Source organism: Mirounga angustirostris, unplaced genomic scaffold (genome assembly GCF_029215605.1).
Source record: "Mirounga angustirostris isolate CCGP_5_RB_7025 unplaced genomic scaffold, mMirAng1.0.hap1 SCAF_9, whole genome shotgun sequence".
Lineage (NCBI taxonomy): Eukaryota > Metazoa > Chordata > Mammalia > Carnivora > Phocidae > Mirounga > Mirounga angustirostris.
The window spans coordinates 135,140,935-135,161,704 of NW_026991717.1; positions in this window are offsets into that span (position 1 = coordinate 135,140,935).

Consider the following 20,770-nt stretch of genomic DNA (forward strand, 5'->3'; position numbering starts at 1 on the left):
GAATAAATCTAACCAAAGAGGCAAAGAATCTGTACTCAGAAAACTATAAAATAGTCATGAAAGAAATTGAGGAAGACACAAAGAAATGGAAAAATGTTCCATGCTCATGGATTGGAAGAACAAATATTGTGAAGACAGCAATGCTACCTAGAGCAATCTACACATTTAATGCAACCCCCATCAAAATACCATCCACTTTTTTCAAAGACATGGAACAAATAGTCCTAAAATTTGTATGGAACCAGAAAAGACCCCCAAATAGCCAGAGGAATGTTGAAAAAGAAAAGCAAAGCTGGTGGCATCACAATTCCTGACTTCCAGCTCTATTACGAAGCTGTCATCATCAAGACAGTATGGTACTGGCACAAAAACAGACACACAAATCAATGGAACAGAATAGAGAGCCCAGAAATGGACCCTTAACTCTATGGTCAACTAATCTTCGACAAAGCAGGAAAGAATGTCCAATGGAACAAAGACAGTCTCTTCAACAAATGGTGTTGGGAAAATTGGACAGCCACATACAGAAGAATGAAACTGGACCATTTCCTTATACCACACACAAAAATAGACTAAAAATGGATGAAAGACCTAAATGTGAGACAGGAGTCCATCAAAATCCTAGAGGAGAACACAGGCAGCAACCTCTTCGACCTCAGCCGCAGCAACTTCTTCCTAGAAACATTGCCAAAAGCAAGGGAAACAAGGGCAAAAATGAACTTTTGGGACTTCATCAAGATAAAAAGCTTTTGCAAAGCAAAGGAAACAGTCAACAAAACCAAAAGACAACCGACAGAATGGGAGAAGATATTTGCAAATGACATATCAGATAAAGGGTTAGTATCCAAAATCTATAAAGAACTTATCAAACTCAACACCCAAAAAACAAATAATCTGGAACTGGGCAGAAGACATGAACAGAGATTTTGCCAAAGAAGGCATCCAAATGGCCAACAGACACATGAAAAAGTGCTCAACATCCCTCGGCATCAGGGAAATCCAAATCCAAATATCAATGAGATACCACCTCACACCAGACAAATGGCTAAAATTAACAAGTCAGGAAACAACAGATATTGGTGAGGATGAGGAGAAAGGGGAACCCTCCTACACTGTTGGTGGGAATGCAAGCTGGTGCAGTCAGTCTGGAAAACAGTATGGAGGTTCCTCAAAAAGTTGAAAATAGAGCTACCATACGACCCAGCAATTGCACTACTGGGTATTTACCCCAATGATACAAATGTAGTGATCCAAAGGGGTATGTACACCCCAATGTTTATAGCAGCAATGTCCACAATAGCCAAACTGTGGAAAGAGTCAAGATGTCCATCAAAAAATGAATGGATAAAGATGTGTATACACACACACACTGGAATATTATGCAGCCATCAAAAACCCCCGAAATCTTGCCATTTGCAATGACGTGGATGGAACTAGAGGGTATTATGCTAATTGAAATAAGTCAATCAGAGAAAGACATGTATCATATGATCTCACTGATATGAGGAATTCTTTTTTTTTTTTTTTTAAAGATTTTATTTATTTATTTGACAGAGAGAGACACAGCGAGAGGGAACACAAGCAGGGGGAGTGTGAGAGGGAGAAGCAGGCTTCCCGCGGAGCGGGGAGCCCGATGCGGGGCTCGATCCCAGGACCCTGGGACCATGACCTGAGCCGAAGGCAGATGCTTAACGACTGAGCCACCCAGGCGCCCCTGATATGAGGAATTCTTAATCTCAGGAAACAAACCTGGGTTTGCTGGAGTGGTGGGGGGTGGGACGGGTGAGGTGGCTGGGTGATAGACATTGGGGAGAGTATGGCTATGGTGAGCACTGTGAATTGTGTAAGACTGATGATTCACAGACCTGTACCTCTGAAACAGATAATACATTATATGTAAAAGAGAAAAAAAGAAGATAGTAGGAAGGGAAAAATGAAGGGGGGGAATCGGAGGGGGAGACGAACCATGAGAGACTATGGACTCTGAGAAATAAACTGAGGGTTCTAGAGGGGAGGGGGTGGGGGGATGGGTTAGCCTGGTGATGGGTATTAAAGAGGACATGTATTGAATGGAGCACTGGGTGTCATGTGCAAACAATGAATCATGGAACACTACATCAGAAACTAATGATGTAATGTATGGTGATTAGCATAACATAATAAAATAACATTTAAAAAAAAAAAGAAAATGGATTTACTTATTACCCCCAAAATTTCTTTGTGCTTCTTTGAAATCTATTCCCATCTCTTGCCCTCCATTCCTGGTAGCCACTGACCTGCTTTCTGTCACTACAAATTAGTTTGCTTTTTCTAGAATTTTATATAATTGGAATGTATGGTTTTTTTTTTCTATCTGGATTCTTTCTTATGGCATAATTATTTTGCACCTCATCCAGAGTGTTGCACAGGTCGATAATGCACGCTTTTCTTTTCTTTTTTTTTTTTTTAAGATTTTATTTATTTATTTGACAGAGAGAGAGAGAGACAGGAGAGAGGGAACACAAGCAGGCAGAGTGGGAGAGGGAGAAGCAAGCTCCCCGCTGAGCAGGGAGCCCGATGTGGGCTCGATCCCAGGACCCTGGGATCATGACCTGAGCTGAAGGCAGATGCTTAATGACTGAGCCACCCAGGCGCCCCAATGCACTCTTTTCTGTTGCTGAGTTGTATTCTGTTATATGGATGTACCACAGTTTGTTTATCCATTCACCTATTAATAACACAAGTTATTTTCAGTTTTTGGCTATTACAAAAAAAAATAACCTGCTGTGAGCATTCATGTATTGGTCTTTGTGTGGAAATAGACTTGCATTTCTTGTGCATAAATTCCATGGAGAATGGCTGGATCATACATGGGTATGTGTTTACCTTGAGACAACCAAAGTGTATTCCGAAATGGTTATATCATTTTATATTCCCACCAACAGAGCAGAGTTCTAGTTGCTCCACACCCTATCACAATATTTTGTGATTTCCACAATATCAGAAACTAAATAACAAAAACTTCTAACTAACCCATAGGTCAAATGGAGATGGATCGCGAGTCTGACCTATGTCCCAAGCCTGGCTCTGTCCCTTAGCTGTTGCACGACTTTGGGTGATCACCTCTCAGGACTCAGTTTCCTCCCCTGTAAAATGGGATGGATAGGGACCTCCAGTTTGTGGCAGGGATAAGAGGACACGATATGGTGTAAGTGCCTTGCACAGCCTCTGGCACATAGTAGGTGCTCAGCGCAAATGACTGTCCCTCGCCATCCCCTTTCCCTCCTGTCTGAGGTGCACCTGTTGACTTAAGTTACTGCCAGATAATTAAGTTAGGATGTTTCTCAGTATCAATACACTATGAGCCAATTTGCTTTTTCATTTTTCTTCAACTGTGTGTGTTTTAATGAATAGTAAAGGCATCAGAGATATACACACTATTGCAAACACTTAGCCTTTTGCTTCTACTTTGTTATACACTTAGGATGAGTGTCCAAGAACATGTCAAACAATAGAAGGAGGAGGATCTTGTTCAGGGGTTAGTCAAGTCCAACCATTTACTCTCAGGAGATTGTGTAAGGGCTGAGGCACCAGGGTCTAATGTCCTTTACGGGCAGCTTGTGGGCAGGTCTGTGGATGACTCACCTGCCTTAGGTGAAGTGTGGCCTCCAGCCGACTGAGCATCGTCCTGCTGCCTTCTGTTCAACAGCTGGTGGACTCAGCAAAGGAAACACCAGACCTCCCACCTTCTGGCCTCAGAGCCAACTGCCCCTCACACCTGTCTCCTTCCCCACCTGCCCTTGAAAACTTAATTACAATCAAGCAGGGCTAGGGAGTCGCAGCTCCAAGAGTGTTTTTAGGAATGACCACAGGCCCTGTTCAAAGTGTATGATGTTCTCAAGGAGACAGGATGAGGGGGTTGAAATGCTGTACACTCCAGAATCCAGGTTTAGAAACTCTGTTGAGAAAAGAAGAGTTGGCTGGGTGGGGGAGAATTCAAATACTATTGTGTGTGGCAGGTGTCTCCGGAGGCTGGCACACTGCCTGGTCATTGTCCAGGCATTCATTCACTTGTTCATTCATGCATTCATGTACATTTAGTCTTTTGATTGTTTAATCATTAAACAAGAATTTCTTGAGCACCAACTATGTGCCAGCCATTGAGAGAGGTACTGGGGTTGCTAAGGTCAGTGTGATAACCCAGCTTTGCCTGCTCAGGACCCACTCCCCATTCCTTTGGTGTCACCACCTTGATTTTATTTAAGGGACAGTCCCACCCAATGGATATGGCCTTGGTGGGGCTGTCATCCAGGTGGGGCTGTCATCCAGGTGGGCCTGTCCTTCCGTGGTCCCAGAATTTCCCCCTGGAATTTGAATATTGAGTAGAGTGACATGAAGATGACAGGGTGTCTTGTTATCTATAGCACCTAAAGAGACCCTACATATGTCCCTGATACCTGGATCCCTAGGGCTCCTCACTCCTTTCTGAATCCAGTGTTTGATTTTTTTTTTTAAAGATTTTATTTATTTATTTGAGAGAAAGAGACTGAGAGAGAGAGAGCACATGAGAGGGGGGAGGGTTGGGAGGGTTAGAGGGAGAAGCAGACTCCCTGCCGAGCAGGGAGCCCGATGCGGGACTTGATCCAGGGACTCCAGGATCACGACCTGAGCCGAAGGCAGTCGCTTAACCAACTGAGCCACCCAGGCACCCTCCAGTGTTTGATTTTGTTGGAATTCTTCAAGCTCTCCCAAATTCTCCTGATCAATTCTGTCTGTGCTTAAGCAAACTAGTGTTTGTTTCTGTTGCTAGCAACCCCAGCATCCTAACATATTCCCTTCCCTCCAGGATCTCAGTCTAGTGGGACAGACAAAGAAATGATGTGGGTTCAAGATACTCTGGCTGTGATCACACTGGGGGCCCTGGGAACTCAGAGGAGGGGCCCTGATTAATTTCTTATCCCGGGTTCTCTTTCACCAAAGAGCCTTGAAAGCTTACCCACAGGTGTTCCAGTTATCCATTGCTGTATGTAACAAACCACCCACAGCTTTTAGCTTGAAACACAGATGCATCAGTATTTCGTGAGGTTTGGGATTTGTCCGTGCTTAGCTGGTGGGTTCTTGCCTAGGGTCTTCCATGCTGTTTGCATGTCAGAATTCAGCTGGGGCTGGAATTATCTGAAGATTGTCCCCTGCAAGTGTCGAAGATGGCTCACATAGCATAATGGCATGCTGCAAGAGCAGCTAGAGCTGTTAACAGGAACACCCCCAAGTGGGGTCTCGTGCAGACTTCTTACAGCATGGTGACTGGGTTCTGAGAGAGACCATTCCTGGATCAACCCAAGAGGCCCCAATGCATGCTGCACAGCTTTTTAGGACCTAGCCCTAGAGGTCCCAGACTATCAGCAAAGCCACTTTCTATGGGTCAAGCAAGTCACTAAGCCGGCCCAGACACCAAGAGAGGAATTAGACTCTCGTCCTGATGGGAGGGTGGAAAAGTCACGCTACAGAAGAGCACGTGGGGCGAGAGATACTATTGTGGCCCTATTTGGAAAATAAGATCTGTCTCACCAGGCAGTCCCCCTAGAACATTCCTTTGGCCACTAACATGCCCCAAATAGGTGGCAGATGCTTGGTGTTTGATCCTGAGTCTCTCCCAGTTGTCAGATGTGACTCATTATTTTGGAAATACCAGTCCTCAGCGTCTCTGTGCATTGTTATGAAGCTCTGTAACACTCTCAGACCAAACCTCTAAGTTTTAGCTCCACACTCTTTCTATATGGTCCTCTCCCAATATTGCTGTAAGGCAGGTTAAATTAAATAAATTAAATTTCTCATTCCAGTCTCTGGCTGTGAGATTTGTACTCAGCTCTGCAGGCTTCCATGCCTGAGATGCTCTATCGTTGCAACGGAAATGGGAAGGCCTGGGGGTTAAGGAAGATCCGGGCTTAGGGTGGGCACTCCGCAAATGTTCATTGAAAAGAATGATGAATGAATGAATGGATTAATTAATGAACAGCCTGGCCTTCTGTTCAGCACCGTTTCCGGACCCTTGAAAACTCAATTGCGCCTCTTACTATTCTCGTATTACTTACTTTCCTGCAGTTCAGGTAGGTGGAATTCAGGTCTGCTTTAGGTTCAGGCTGCCAGGAGAATGAGCAGGACTCACCTTCCTGCTCCTGTAACATCTGGTCACACTCTATTAAGGTACCCACCTCCCTCCCTCCCTCTCCCCTCTCCCAGCGTCTCCCTCCATCTTCCTTTCTCCACCCAACCGACTGAGGCTCTCCTTGCCTCAAGGGGTGCTGAGCTTATACTAAGAATGTGGCTGTGGCCACCATTTCTTGAATGTGCCCTCATATCTGTTTACACGGCTGTGACAACTTGAGACAGAGCACACGCCTTTCTCTTGGCGTATCCCCAGTGACATGAACTGTGTCTGACCCACAGGACAGTGGCCAATAAATATTTATTGGATGAATAAACAAATGTATGAGTGTTCTGAGTGAATGATTTTGGAAAGCACACAAGTGTTGTTCCAGTTCAGTGACAAACGAACATTCGGCTTCATCTGGGGGTTCATTCCACCTTGGGTTCTTGGGTCATTTCAGTTCAGGGTTCCGTGGAGGAATGTGGGGTTTTGCCGGAGCGGGGCTGGGTTGCCCATCCTGAGTTCTGAGAGCAGTTAGCCCAGAATGGATGCCTCTCTCAGGGGCAGAGAGGTACCCGGGGAAGGCTTTCCTTTTGAATCCGCCACAGCCCAGGTGGGGACATGGGACAGACCCACAGTGTGGCTGAGGCCGTGCTGGAGGCAGCCTGCGCGCTCTGCGCACACCCCGCCCCCGGCGTGACCTTGATCGAGGACCCTGGCTAGGGGCTGCGCTGGTCTCAGACAATGCACAATGTGCGCCCGTTGGGCCACAAGCACTCCATTGAGCCTGCGCCATGGGTCCAGAGGGAAGAGTTATGAGGACTCTTTGTTCAGGGGCTCACATGGGGGCTGCGGAGCCGCCCACACAAATATGCAAAGCCTTTCCAACCCTGGCTGTGGAGAAAGCCCCCCGGTCACCCTAGAGCTAGAACTGGACTCGCAAAGGAGAACAAGGGCTGGGGAGAGGGGACAGACCTGGAGCTAGGTCGCTGCTGGGGAGGGACCTCATCCCAGGGATCTCCTTCCATGCAGCGCGGCTCTGCGCACATAGGGGCGCTCAGGTCTTGAAATCTGTTCCCAGGCGGTAAATTGAGGCTCGGAGAGGTCCGAGCGCTTGGCCAAGGCCACAGGAAGGCATCGATCTTGAAAAGGACTGCAAAGCCCCAAAACAATTGGAACACAATGATTGTGACCCTGAGAGCAATGATGGAAATCCATCGTTTGTTTCGGAAAATAAGCTTTCATGTGTTTCTGACGGGAGCTTTGCCAGAGGCCGGCCAGGTAATGGCAAGAATGTGGGCTTGGCTCCCGGCTCTGTTTTCCAGAGCTGTGTGACCCTGGGCAGGTTGTCTAACCTCTCTGTGCTTGGTTAGTACCTGCCTCCCAAGCTTGTTGTGAGGATCAAGAGACAATGTGTGTCCAGCCCATACAGAGCCAGGTTCGTGGGCGCCTGGTCATGTTTTTGGCCTCACTGTTGCCAGCTTGCATGGGGACTCACGCTGAGACCCCCAGAACTGTAACCTCTGTGGGTCTCAGCAGACCAGAGAGCAGTGCCCCCTCTGGGCTTTAGTTTCCCTATCGGTGAAATGTTAGTTGGACGAGAACGGGCTTCTCAAGCTCAGCATGACTGACATTTGGGGCCAGATAGTTCTCTGCTGTGGGGGGCTCTCCTGTGCATTGTAGGATGTTCAGCAACATTCCTGGCCTCTGCCCAGAAGATACCGGTAGCACCCCCTCCGCCCCTGCCAGTCATGACAACCCACACTATGTCCAGACTTTGCCGGACATCCCCTGCAGCAGAAAGATGAGGTTATATTCTTGGCCCATCAGAGCAGGCACGGAGAGGGAGCACCTCGTGTGTGCTCGGTGCTCAGTGCTCTGCTGGAGACTGCAGGTGGCATGACCCCGCCCGCGAGGACCACATCTTCAGATCAGAAACATTCAGTAAGCATTCATACAAGAAACAAATTCTACAAGCATTCACTGGTGCCTTTTCCACGCCAGACCCTGGATCTGGTGCCAGGATCCTGAGGTCCAAGGTGAGGCGTGGTCCCCCGCTCCAAAAAGCCGTCCGGATTCTTCTGGCTAGGGGGAATGCCTTCCTCTGTGCTTCCAGACATCCTCTCTCCCAGCCTCCCAACAACCCTTGGAGATGGGGGATTTGGGGCTCAGTCAGGGATGGGGACGGACTCGCCCAAGGTCATGCTTCGACTTAGAGCCAGCTAGCTCTCTTCCCATGGTGGGTGGGGGGTCAGACTCTAGATTCAGTCAAGGAAACTTTGGAGCCCAGGGAAGAGGCAGCCCCCGCTGGAACGACAGGACCTGGAATATAGAGAACCTCAGCTCTGATGCTTACTGACGGGGCAGCCTCTGCGCCTTGCTTCTCATATCTGCACAAGGGATATAATTACACCCCATCTACTGCATTCCTGCAAAGTATTGGTGAGGTGACACAGAGTGCCTGGCACACAGTAGGTGCTCAGCAAACAGCAGCTGTAACGATTACGGCTGTCGTCCCTAAGGATGCAGAAGTAGTTGTCCCAGGGGGCTGCCGGGTAGGCTGGCCTGGGCGCGTGCAGACGCAGCTCCCTGAGCCTGGCCTCCACTCCCCGGGGGCCACACGGAGAGCGGCCGGTGTTTGAGCTCTGCGGAGCCAACAGTGCCCCCTACTGGACAGTCTGCAGAGTCAGGAGAGGGGCCCAGTCGCCTTGACAAAGCCGGGGGCCCCTTCCGTGGTTCAACCAAGTTCATTCTTCCGCTTCTCTGAACTCTAGCATCTGTCCTCTCGGGGAACACACGTAGAGGGAAGTCTGGACAAATGAGCTGAGTTATTATCTGAAACCCGCTCCCTGGCTTCCTGGCTCCCAGACAGTAAGAGGTGGCTCCGCGCAGCGGACCGAGCAGCGGCCCCCACGGTAAGCTGCCCCCCCCCCCCAGAGCTCTGTGCACGTGAACAGCCTTTTCTGCTGTGAAATTCTCCCATCAGACGGGGATCGTGTTCATCTTTCTCTTACAGCCAACATTTCACAAGCTTGCCATGGAGCGGACGTGAGCGGGGGCATCCAGGACTCGGAGAAGCCTCGAGAAGGGCAAATATCCGCCCAGGTAAAATTTCCACCGGAAGTGACCCACCCGCTAGTCCCCTGGTCATTCCCATAGAAGGTGCGGGTGGTGGTGGGGCCCCTTGTCCGCTCACTCTGATGTCAGGATGACCAGTCGAGGAGCAGCCGGGACTCCTCCTTGCATGCTGTTGAATGAAACCAGCAAATGCGATCCTTGCTCTGGGGGCCAGACTTTATCACCCAAGCATGGCCAAAAGTACTTAAATGGGTATCCTGGCCCATGGAGCGGGCTGTGTGTGATCCCTGGGTGTCCAGTTTCGAGGGGCAGATCCATCAGACCTCAGCTTCTGTCTGCAACCAAGCAGGGAGGTGCTGAGTTGGAAGGAGGGGGGAGGCAGAGGCGCGACCCGGAGGTCTCAAATGCCCTCATCCCGGGTCTGCAGCGACTGGGACCCTGTCGGGGACATCAGATTGTTCCCTTGCTCTCTTGACACTTTTCTGCACTTTTTCTGTGTGTGTATAAATGGAGAGAAGGACTATGTGGCTGAGCTGGAGGCTGGAGCAGAGGGTGAAGAGATTGCCCTTCTTCCGGCGTGGTGACTCCTCGGTGTATACACTGGTTTCCTCTTCCCCTAACCTCGGAAGGAGAGCGTCTGCCTCGTGGGTTCTTGGGAAGCTTCAAGGAGACCAGGAGTGTTTGCTATGGGTACCTCTCTGCTCTCTTCTTATGACAGGATTGCTGTGGTCATGGTCAGCTGATGGCCCCCAGGAGGTCCTGTGACTCTCAGGGCTTGGGGAGGTTGGGCCAGCCAGACTCCAAGTCCCTCCAGGTCCTGGCAGTTCCTGGAGGAACCGACGCTCTCGTCCTCTGTCCCCACTCAGGGCAGGGGGCGTGGGCTGCCCGGCACAGAGGATCCAGCCCTGCCCTCACCTGCACACGACCTTTGCAATCCTTCGCTTGCAGGATTCTTGGTGACAGCTGAAGGGGACAAAGGGTGTCAAGATTCCGGCACCAGTAGCTGCTCAATAAATGGCTCTTCTTTCCTTCTCTCATTTCCCTCCCTCTCTCTTCTGCCCTCGGGTCCATTAGCTTTTAGTTTGCCTCAAGTGACATAAATAATAAATGACCTTTCCCCTTCCAGTGCTTATCAGTCTTTGGGCAGCCTGTTTTTAAATAAATAAATATTACTTGCAGATTTCTCATCCTTTCTCTTAAAAGGTTTTAAAAGCCCCCACTAATACTAGATTTTCCCACAGGGACTAAAAATCACATTCATTCCATCAAAGGGAGTATTCTCAGATGGGGTGGGGGTGTTTGCCCCCCAGGAGACATTTCTTGTCGCCACTGGAGGAGGGATGCTGTGGCATCTGATGGGTCAAGGCCAGGGGGGATGTTGCTGAGCATCCTACAATGCCCAGGGCAGCCTTCCAATAACACAGGATCAGGCCTCAAATACCATTAGTGCCAAGGTTGAGAAGCCATGGTATAAATCAGCAGCCACGAGGGATGTGAGCCTCTCCATGGGAGGTGATGGCCACGGCCAAACCACCGGTGCTCTGGATCGCCCCACTCCTGGGATAAGTCTGCATCTGCCAAGTCCAGAAACAGAATTCCTGAGCAAGCGAAGTCCTCTGCGTCCCTCCCTGAGCATTTCCAGAGGCTGGGGGCAGCAGGAACAGCTGGGCTTAGTGGTCAGAGGCCAGCCACAGACGCTGCTTCTTGGCTCTCCTGCTGTGTGCCACTGGGCAGGTCACTTAGTGTTCCTGAGACCTACGTAGGTCCACGTCCATCAGTGATTCCCTAAGAGTGCGGTGATTTTGGAAACCTAGAGGTGATTTTGATGGCACAGGGACTGTTGCTTTAACAGCAGACCACAACGTGAAATCATCTTTCCCTTTTGCATTTGCTTCCAAATCTCTGGTTAAGTCAAGGAGAGAGCCTCTGCTTGGTGCTGCCCTGTCTCTAACACTTCCTTGACCTTCCTTGACTTTCGCTGATCTCCCTCCTTAACCCAGAGGGGCCAGGCCCCAGGTTCAGAGCCATGGACTCGTGATCTCCCGTCCGGCTGGGATTTAGTACCCTGGGCTTAGGGTCCACGGATTCTTTGTTGTGGCTATGGTCTTTCACTGGGTGGCACTGCTGGTTTCCCATTTTTGGTAGTGAAGTACATCTTCCTTTGAACATGAAATTTAGTGAAGTAAACAAGTAGACTTAAAGATAAGTATTCAGTAAATAGCAGCATGGGCGGTACATGGAAGTGGAAGGTTTGTGACAAGTGTTCAAGAATGCCTGGGGTTTGCATCCCTTTTTTTAATAGCTTTTTATTTTATTTTAATTTTTAAGTAGGCTCCATGCCCAACATGGGGCTTGAACTCATGACCCCGAGATCAAGAGTTGCATGCTCCACTGACTGAGCCTGCCAGGTGCCCCAGGAATGCCTGGGGTTTGGAGCTCAGTTCTCAGCTTCCTCATAGCAAAAGGGAATAACAGTCCATCCCCTTGGGCAATTGGGTTGGGGTAACTATCGAGCAGCATGGGGCAGGGAAAAGCTCTGGTCCCTGGTCCGCTACCCACCTGCAAGGTGCAGCTGTCCATGGGATGACCTTCTGCAAAGTCAGTCCCCCATCTCAGGGTTTAGGGCCACACCAGCCTGCTTTTGTCCTCATGCTTACGCCGTCAGCCTGGCCTGGGAGTCAGAGGGCCTGTGTCCCAGCCCTGATTCTGGGGGGTCAGTCCCAAGGAGGAGCAGACAGGTAGTATCCATATGACAATCAACTGATCCTAAGATCATAGTGGGTAGAGGATACAGGCCGAAAATGGGGGTGCGTGCCCTGCTATGAGCATTCAAATTCAAACATCTAAAAGGTATTGTGAGCTGCTGACCAGCCAGACTTGACCAGCAGGTGGCTGGTTTGAGACCCCTCAACTACAGTATTTGTAGGGCCAATCTGGGTAGACACCCAGCAGGAGGTGAAGCCTCACCCTTCTGCACGCCTGTCCTTCATGTCCATACTCAGGACCAGGCTAAGGAAGGGCTCAGGAAATGTTCGCTCCATTGAGCAGGGATAGTGTTGATGCCACAGAATGCATTATCTGAGGATCCTGTTAGGGATTGGGACTGTGTAAGCTAAGACCATTTTCAAAGGGAAAAAGTCTTTGTATTAGATGATCAGTTCCTCTGGAGTCCAGAAGGTGCGAATTATTTCTTTCCATTGCCCTCAAACAGACGTCTGTATCTGTGATAAGCTCTGGATGAAGGAGCTGACATATACTTCAATGTCATAGGTAGAAAAAAAATGTGTCTATTTAAGCCATAGAAAACCCGGGGACAGCCAGGGCTCCTGCTGGGAGGGGGTGTCTGGGCCGAGATAGTGGGGGAGCCCAGATTCATGTCTCCCCACGTGAACCTGCTTGCTCGGGGTCTCCATCCTCTGGGTGGGATAGCAGGAAATACAAATGCACCATTTCCACGTGTTAATTCTCTCTCTACAAGCACCTGTAGACAGACTGCAAGTTAAATGCATTTAGGTTACAGCTACACCATATAAGGCAAGCAACCTACCTCTTACACAGAGTGACCAACCGCCTGTTTGGAGAATTTTGAGGACTATCATACTAATAATATAATGATATAATAATTATTATATAAATTATATAATATAAATATATAAGTTATACAATATATAATATATACAGATTGTATAAATACATATATAAAAATGATTGTTATAAATTTTTTTTGCCTCATTAGCAAAAACCCCCTCCTGTAACCTCAAATGCCTTGTTTTACTCTAAATTTGGATACTCGTGCGCACAGCGGGCTGCCAGATAAAATACGGGGCACCCCCTGACATTTGAATTTCAGATTAACCGAGCATACCTTTAGTGCCAGGCAGTATTTGGGAATACTTACATCAAAAGGATAATACCAAATACTAAAATTCAAATGTAACTGGGCATCCTGTGGGCACACAAATACATTTGTGCGTGTGCCCCCCCCCCCCCCAACACACAAGGACCCAGGTGCGCGAACACAAGTATGTGCTCAGGCGCATGGAGACATGGGACGTCCAGTGCCTGTGGCTTCAGGTGCGCATGTGCGCAGGCGTGCGTACGCGCACACGCATGCGCACGCACACACGCACACGCGCGCGCGCACCACATTTCGTCCTCCCCTGTCGCGGGGCCCAGTTGGGTCCGCAGGGCGTCTTCCAATGCTTTTTTTCCCCATGCCGGGGCCTGGGCTGCTTCCTGAGGCCGGGCTCCTCCCAAATCTCCCCGAGACCTGCAGTTGCCGGGCAGTTGTCGGCCTTCCCGCAGTTCCCAGGGATTTTTACAGCGCGGGCCTGGTTTGGGAGCCGGGGCCTGGGCCGGGCAGGCGGCCTCCCCTCCGGCTCAGCCGGCCTCGGCCTCCCTTTCCCTAACGGCCGCTCCATTACCTTCTGGCCTGCAGGCCGGCTGGCTGGTGGGCTTTCTGGGAGCAGGCCTCTTCCCTCGCGGCTCCCCAGCTGCTCAGATCCTGGTTTACGGTCCCAGGGCAGCGCGGGGGGCGGGCCTGCAGCCTGGATGTTCGGAGATTTTTATTGGCGTCTCCATCAGGATGAGGGCCGGGGGGTCCTTCGGGCCTTCCGGAGCCGCTTTATTGGAGCCGGCCTTCCAGACGCGCCGGGGAGCAGCGATTTCCAGGGGGATCTGGTTTTTCTGCTGGGCTCGCACCCCGTTGCCGCTGTGTTTGGCTTGGCAGCGCCTGGCCTGGCCTGTTTGGATCCTCACCTCGTGCTGGGCTTTTGTGGCCTGTGTGGGGATGAGGTGGCGCGGGGTAGCCATTCCCCCGCAGCCGCAGGGACACGAACAGCGCTTTGTGTCTGCGGGCGGCAGGTGGAAGGCAAGGAGCTCGAGCCCTTCCAGGGCTGAGGGGAAACGCTCTGGAGTTTGAAGACGTTAAAACACAGATAAAAACCACTTCACCTCGCCTACACCTTGGGAACCCGAGCTCACTTGGAGAAGATTGCATGGCTGGGTCTCCGTTCGTTACTGGCAGCCCCTTTGGGGATCCGGAGTAGGAAAAAAGCGGTGGGCGGAATCAATATTCTGCCAGGAGATTTAAATTAAAAAAACTCGAGGGAGAGTTCAGTGCACTCTCAGCTCAAAAGGAGCAACAGGTGGCCGGGTGTCGTGGGCGTCTGAAGCAGGAAGGAAGTGGGTGGGAGAATGTGCGGTCCCGGAGGGTCCCGTGTACCACGTGGCCCTTTCTCCACTTGGTGGCCCCCCAACCAAATGAACAACCAACCCCTTTTACATGAAGGATTCAAGGTTAGTATTATGGACTGGATTGTGTTTCCCCCAAACTCCGATGTTGAAGTCCTATCCCTCCTTAGACTTCGGAATGTGACTGTATTTGGAGACAGGGTCTTCAGACAGGTGATTAAGGGAGAGCAAGGCCATATGGGGTGGCCCTGACTCAATCTGACTGATACCATTCTAAGAAGAGGAGATTGGGACACAGACCCACACACAGAAGAGGCCTTGCAAGGTCACAGGGAGGAGACAGCCATCTACCAGCCAAAGGGAGGGGTTTCAGAAGAAACCAGCCCCCACTGTCCCCTTGATCTTGGGACTCCCAGCCTCCAGACTGTGAGGAAATAGGTTTTTTGTTGTTTAAGCCCGCAGTCTGTGGTGCTCTGTTGGGGCAGCCCCGGCTCGCGAATGCAGTTGGCAATAGGAAGGAAAGTATCAGTAGAACTTGAATTGATTTTTTAAAGTAGGCTCCTCGGAGAGCCTGTAGCCCAACGCCGGGCTTGAACTCACAACCCTGAGATCAAGACCTGAGCTGAGATCAAGAGTCAGATGCTTAACCGACTGAGCCACCCAGGCGCCCCTAATTTTATTTTTTGTACTTGGTGGATTTGAGGGGGCAGCCTCGTTACTGAGGGTGACGTGGAGACACTGGCCATCTGTGCTCAAGGGTTTTCATTTTACCTGTAAACAGTCCACAAGCATTTCACCCTCGTTGCCCTTTGCTCTTGCCATTCACTCGCTCGTGGCTTAGGCTCCCCGAGAAGTGGAGCCTGAGACCTGGGTGTAAGTGGCTTTCCTGGGAGGTGGTTCTGGGGCGAGGAAGGACATAAAGCCAAGGACAGGTGACCTACCTGGTGAGTTACTGTTGTGAGCAATGGGCGCTCAGTCCCGCACAGGACCCGCTGGGACACTGTAGCACTGCTCAGAACTGTCCCTCCAACAGCAGGAAGCTGGGGTGTCTTTTCAGCCACCGGTCCCTCATTCATTGAGGGTTACCCCAGGCATTGACTCCAGTTGCTGGAGAAAGTGGCCAGGCCAGAGACCCAGAAGATGGCCTTTGGGGGTGGGGGCGGGCAGGAATGTCTTCCCAGGGTGGCCTGAGAGATGGTGGCAGGGGAGGCTGTCTGCTGTCTCCCTTGAGGCTGTGAAGTTGTCCTGGGACCAGCCCCCTCTCAGGGGGAAAGCTCCTCCTGAATTTGTTGAGTAATTATTGTGCGGTGGACACCAAGCGCCTGCTTTGAGCCTACTCATACTAAAATGAGTAACTTGGGGTCTCTGCCCCTGAGCTGTTCACAGTCTCGTGGCAAGGGCTGGCTCTGCCTCATTTCCTTTGCAAATGCTGGCCATCCCAGGCAAAACCACGGGGCCTTCTGAAAGACGAGATCTGGCCTTTCACTAGTCACAGGTGTGGGGAGGAGCTGCTGGGTGAATTCGCTGGCTTTGCTTCCTTCAGGCAGTTCTGTGAGGCGGTTTGGATGCCTCTCTGAGGGTCCCATGCAGTGGGGCACCCATGGGTGTGATGGATGTGTGGCATGATCCTCAGTGTATCTGCTTTGCCAGCCTTGGCAAGGGAGGGGAAGTATCAGGGACCCAAATAGTGATCACACAGCTAAACTGGATTCTTTAATCTGGTCATTTCAGTGATAAAGCTCATTTTTTCTTTTTTTTAAAGAGTTCCATCTGTCTGGTTCCTAGATCTGTTTTTCAATTATTTCTGAACACAAAGAAGCAGAAAAAAGGTGTGATTAATTAGCATTCCCCTGAGCCCCAATACTTATATGGATGAATATGTGACTATTTTTTTACTTTATTATTTTTAATGAACTTTATTGATACATCCTTTACATACAATAGTGTATAGTTTGACAAATTGTGACAAATTATGTACTCAAGTGATCACCACCCCAGTCAAGACAGAGACTATTTGCATCATCCAAGAAAGTTCCTGTATGCCCTGTTTCAGCCAGATATCCACACCTACCCTAGCCAGGCAACTTCCAGTCGATTTCAGTGACTATGGAATAGTTTAGCTATGTTGCAGCTTCATGTGCATGGAAGCATCTAGAATGTTCTGTTCCAAGACTGGCTTCTTTTACAAATGTTCTTTCCTTTTTTACCGAGTCATAGTCCATTGTATAAGTCTTTACGCAGTCTTACGTTTTCATTCTCTTGGGGTAGGATTACTGACTGAGACTTATGGTAGGTTTATGTTTAACTGTGTAAGAAATTGCCAAACTGTCTTCCAAAAGCATCCCTCCAGTGTATTCCCAGTGATCTATTAGAAGTCCAGGTACTCCCTATCATTTCCAGCACTTGGTATTTTCAGAGTTTTTTATTTTAGCTGCCCTAGTGGACGTATAGTGGTATCTCATCTGTACTGTACATTCATTTCTTCTTTTGTGACGTATCTGTTCAAGACTTTTGCCTATTTTAAAAATAGAGTTGTTTGTTTCCTTATTGTTGAATTGTAGATGTTCTTTATGTGTACTGAATACCAGTCCTTTATCGGGTACATGCATTGCAAATATTTTCTCCCAGTCTATGTTTTGCCTTTTCAGTTTCTTAATGGTGTCTTTATCATTGTTGCTTTTACAATTGAGAAAAAAGCTCTAGTCTCTTCTAGCATTTTTTTTTGCTTTTAAAAAATTATTAATGACTTTATCATAGTATACTTTCCATACCATAAAATATACTTCTTTTTGGTGCACATTAATGGTGTGTGGGTTTTTTTCCTTTCAGTATTCAAAAATGTTGCGAACTATTTCGAGATCCAATCCAGTGTTCTTTCCCATATTTTTTTTTCCTGGGGGAGTGGGAGACGGCTAGTGTTTTTAATGTGCGATTTTAATAGAAATATCTGTTCAAAATCGTAAAGAAATACATGCTTCTTATTTTAAAAAACCAAACACTGGGTGCCTGGGTGGCTCAGTTGGTTAAGCGACTGCCTTCAGCTCAGGTCATGATCCCGGAGTCCCGGGATCGAGTCCCGCGTCGGGCTCCCTGCTCGGTGGGGAGTCTGCTTCTCCCTCTAACCCTACCCTCTCTTGCGCGCTCTCTCTCACTCTCTCTCTCTCTCAAATAAATAAATAAAATCTTTAAAAAAAACCCAAAAAACCCAAACAAAACACTGTAGTCAAGAAAAAGTTAGCGATACACCAAAAGTCAACTTCAGCTTTTTGGTAGTGAGCCAAAATCTGATATTTGGCCTTAGCTTTGGGTTGACTTTTGGAAGGTCAAATAGTTGATGCCAACTTCAATGTCATTTCTGGTATCCCTGAACTTGTGTGTGATCAACAATCATGCGATTGTCTCATATCTAATCATCATAACAAGAGCAGTGATATGAACAAGGCATGGCGTTCAGATTTATTAACTGCCAAACATCCATTTTGAAGTATTAGCAAGCCTCCTAGATGCAGCTTGGAGTGAGAATCTCTTTTGTGCTTTATATGTGGAAATGTTGCGAATCAGTTGAAGCAAAAACCTGCATTTGTTATTGCATAAATGTGCTGCAACAACCATGTGTTAGAGTTGTTCACTTTAGGCATGAAAATGATAATGAGCCTTCAAATAGTTAACTATTTTTCTTTAAGATTATTTATTTATTTATTTATTTATTTATTTATTTATTTATTTATTTATTTATCTATTTGACAGAGAGAGACACAGTGAGAAAGGGAGCACAACCAGGGGGAGTGGGAGAGGGAGAAGGAGGCTTCCCACTGAGCAGGGAGCCCCATGCAGGGCTCGATCCCAGGACCCTGGGATCATGACCCGAGCCGGAGGCAGACGCCTAATGACAGCCTCTCAGGCGCCCCCCAAATAGTTAACTATTTTTCGAATAGTTAAAATAGGAGAATAGCTAGCAGTATAGTGGTAGGAGAGAGGGTGTTAGCTAGACAACTTTAGGAAAAACATTATATCCTTATGTCCTTTTTGGGAACCAATATTATAAAACCCAACCTTGATTGAAAGTGAACATCTCAGTGAGATGGGACCCTGCAGAAGAGGGGCCACAAAACATCCCTTAACTGATGGTCCCAAACTACTCTTCCTGCACTCTGTCAGCCCTTAAAATTTCACTATAATTTTAATACAAAATTGTAATTAATAAAGGTTTTCTATAAAATGATGCAAAGCTTTGGTCTCTTCTTTGAAAATTCTTTTAAAAATATTTTTTTAGGGGCACCTGGGTGGCTCAGTCATTAAGCGTCTGCCTTCGGCTCAGGTCATGATCCCAGGGTCCTGGGATCAAGCCCCGCATCAGGCTCCCCGCTATATGGGGAGCCTGTTTCTCCCTCTCCCACTCCCCCTGCTTGGGTTCCCTCTCTCACTGTCTCTCTCTCTCTGTCAAATAAAACCTTTAAAAAATATATTTTTTTAGAGCGGTTTTAGGTTCACAGCAAAATTGAGCAGGTGGTATAGAAATTTCCCATATACCTCCTGAACCAATGGTATCTTTTGAAAAGCAAAAGGTTTTAACGTAGAGAAGTCCAATTGGTTAATTTTTTCTTTGATGGTTAGTACTTTTTGTATCCTGTCTGAGAAATCTTTCTTACCCCCAAGGTCACAGAGATTTTCTTCTATATTTTTTTGAGAGTTTTACGGTGTTAGCTCCTACATCTAGGTCTATGATTTATTTGAGCTAATATTTTCTTGCTCTTCTCAGTGAACAGGGCTAGGATATCTGTAATACGCAGACAATGCCTCACGAGTTCATACTGATATTTCTAAGCCAAATCAAAATAACAGAGTGTTTTGTTTTGTTTGCTTGAGTTAACTTCTTCTATCACATCTTTTCTTCCTTCCACACTGAGCATCTCACTTATCAAGGACACACAGATGTTAGCATTCAAATATCCCATAATTAATCATTTACATGATCTCATATGCATATCGGCCATGATAATATTCACACAACCACCACCAATTCTGATTACTGACCATAGTTAAAAATGTCTTTCCATATGCTTCCCTCTCCTCTCCCCACTGTTCTGTTGTTGTCTTGTAGCTCCATCATCAGAACATGGGGCCAGCACATCTATACGTACGTGTATGTTCGATGTTCACCACGTCCAACTGTGGATGCCTCTCTACTCTTTTGATAGTAGCTCATTCTCTAGTAGATTTCTTCAGAAGTAATGACAGGGACAATATTTTCTGATTCCTGCACATGGATGACAGTTTGTGTCATCTTTATACCCTCTGTGTTTGAAAATCGGCTTTCCCGCATGTAAAATCTTTGGCTCACATTTTCTCCTCTTGTATATCTTGACTAAGTTATTACATTTTCTGGTATAAATTGTTGATGTTAAAAGCTTTTTACAGCAATTCAGTTTTCTTTACCCATGTAAGTCACATGCTCTTTTTCCCGAAGCTCCCAAAGAACTTTTTCTTTTTCCTTAAAGTCTGTGGTTTTAGGAGACTTGTTCGGTTGATGTTCTTAGGTACACAGTGTGCTCTTTTGATATGAAGCTCGATATTTTTCTTTCAGGGAAGTGGTCTTGAATTATGGTTTTTAGTGTTTTTTCTATTTCCTTGCTTTGGTTTTCTTTTTAAGGGTGTCCCATTATTCATATGTTGGATCTTCTTTTTTTATTTTTAGCATTTGTCACTGCCTTTCAAATCTTCTTTGTCTCTTTATTTATTTTTATTTTTTAAAATGTATCTGCTTTTTATCTTTTATTTCTCTCCAGGCATTTTCTGTGCTGCTGTTTGCAATTGTTTCTTCTAGTTCTGTCCTCATTTCTAAAATGATTTTTTCTTCTATTTCCAATTCTTGAGTTCTGTCTCATCATATTTTTGGTTTTGGGGATACTCTTTATATGTTTTTGTGTGCCTTGTATCATATTATTAGTGCCTTTTGGCTTTTAAAAAAATAGTACATTTCCATTTGATCTATTTTTATGAACGTGTCTTTCTGGTATGCCTTGTTGTCAGTGGGTTTATAATTCTGCTCCTTAGTCTCTTCTTTCTTATTTTTTAAAAGTTATTTCTTTTTTTAAGATTTTATTTATTTATTTGGCAGAGAGACAGAGAGAGATGCACAAGCAGGGGGAGCGGCAGAGGGAGGGAAAGGGAGAAGCAGATTCCCCACCAAGCAGGGAGCCCGATGTGGGGCTCGATCCTAGGACCCTGGGATCATGACCTGAGCCAAAGGCAGATGCTTAACTGACTGAGCCACCCAGGTGCCCCTCTCTTTTTTCTTATAATAACTCAGTATAGGATAGTCCCTGAAAATTTTTGAATGTCCAGGTAGTTTTCTTGAATTTTTTCTAGGAG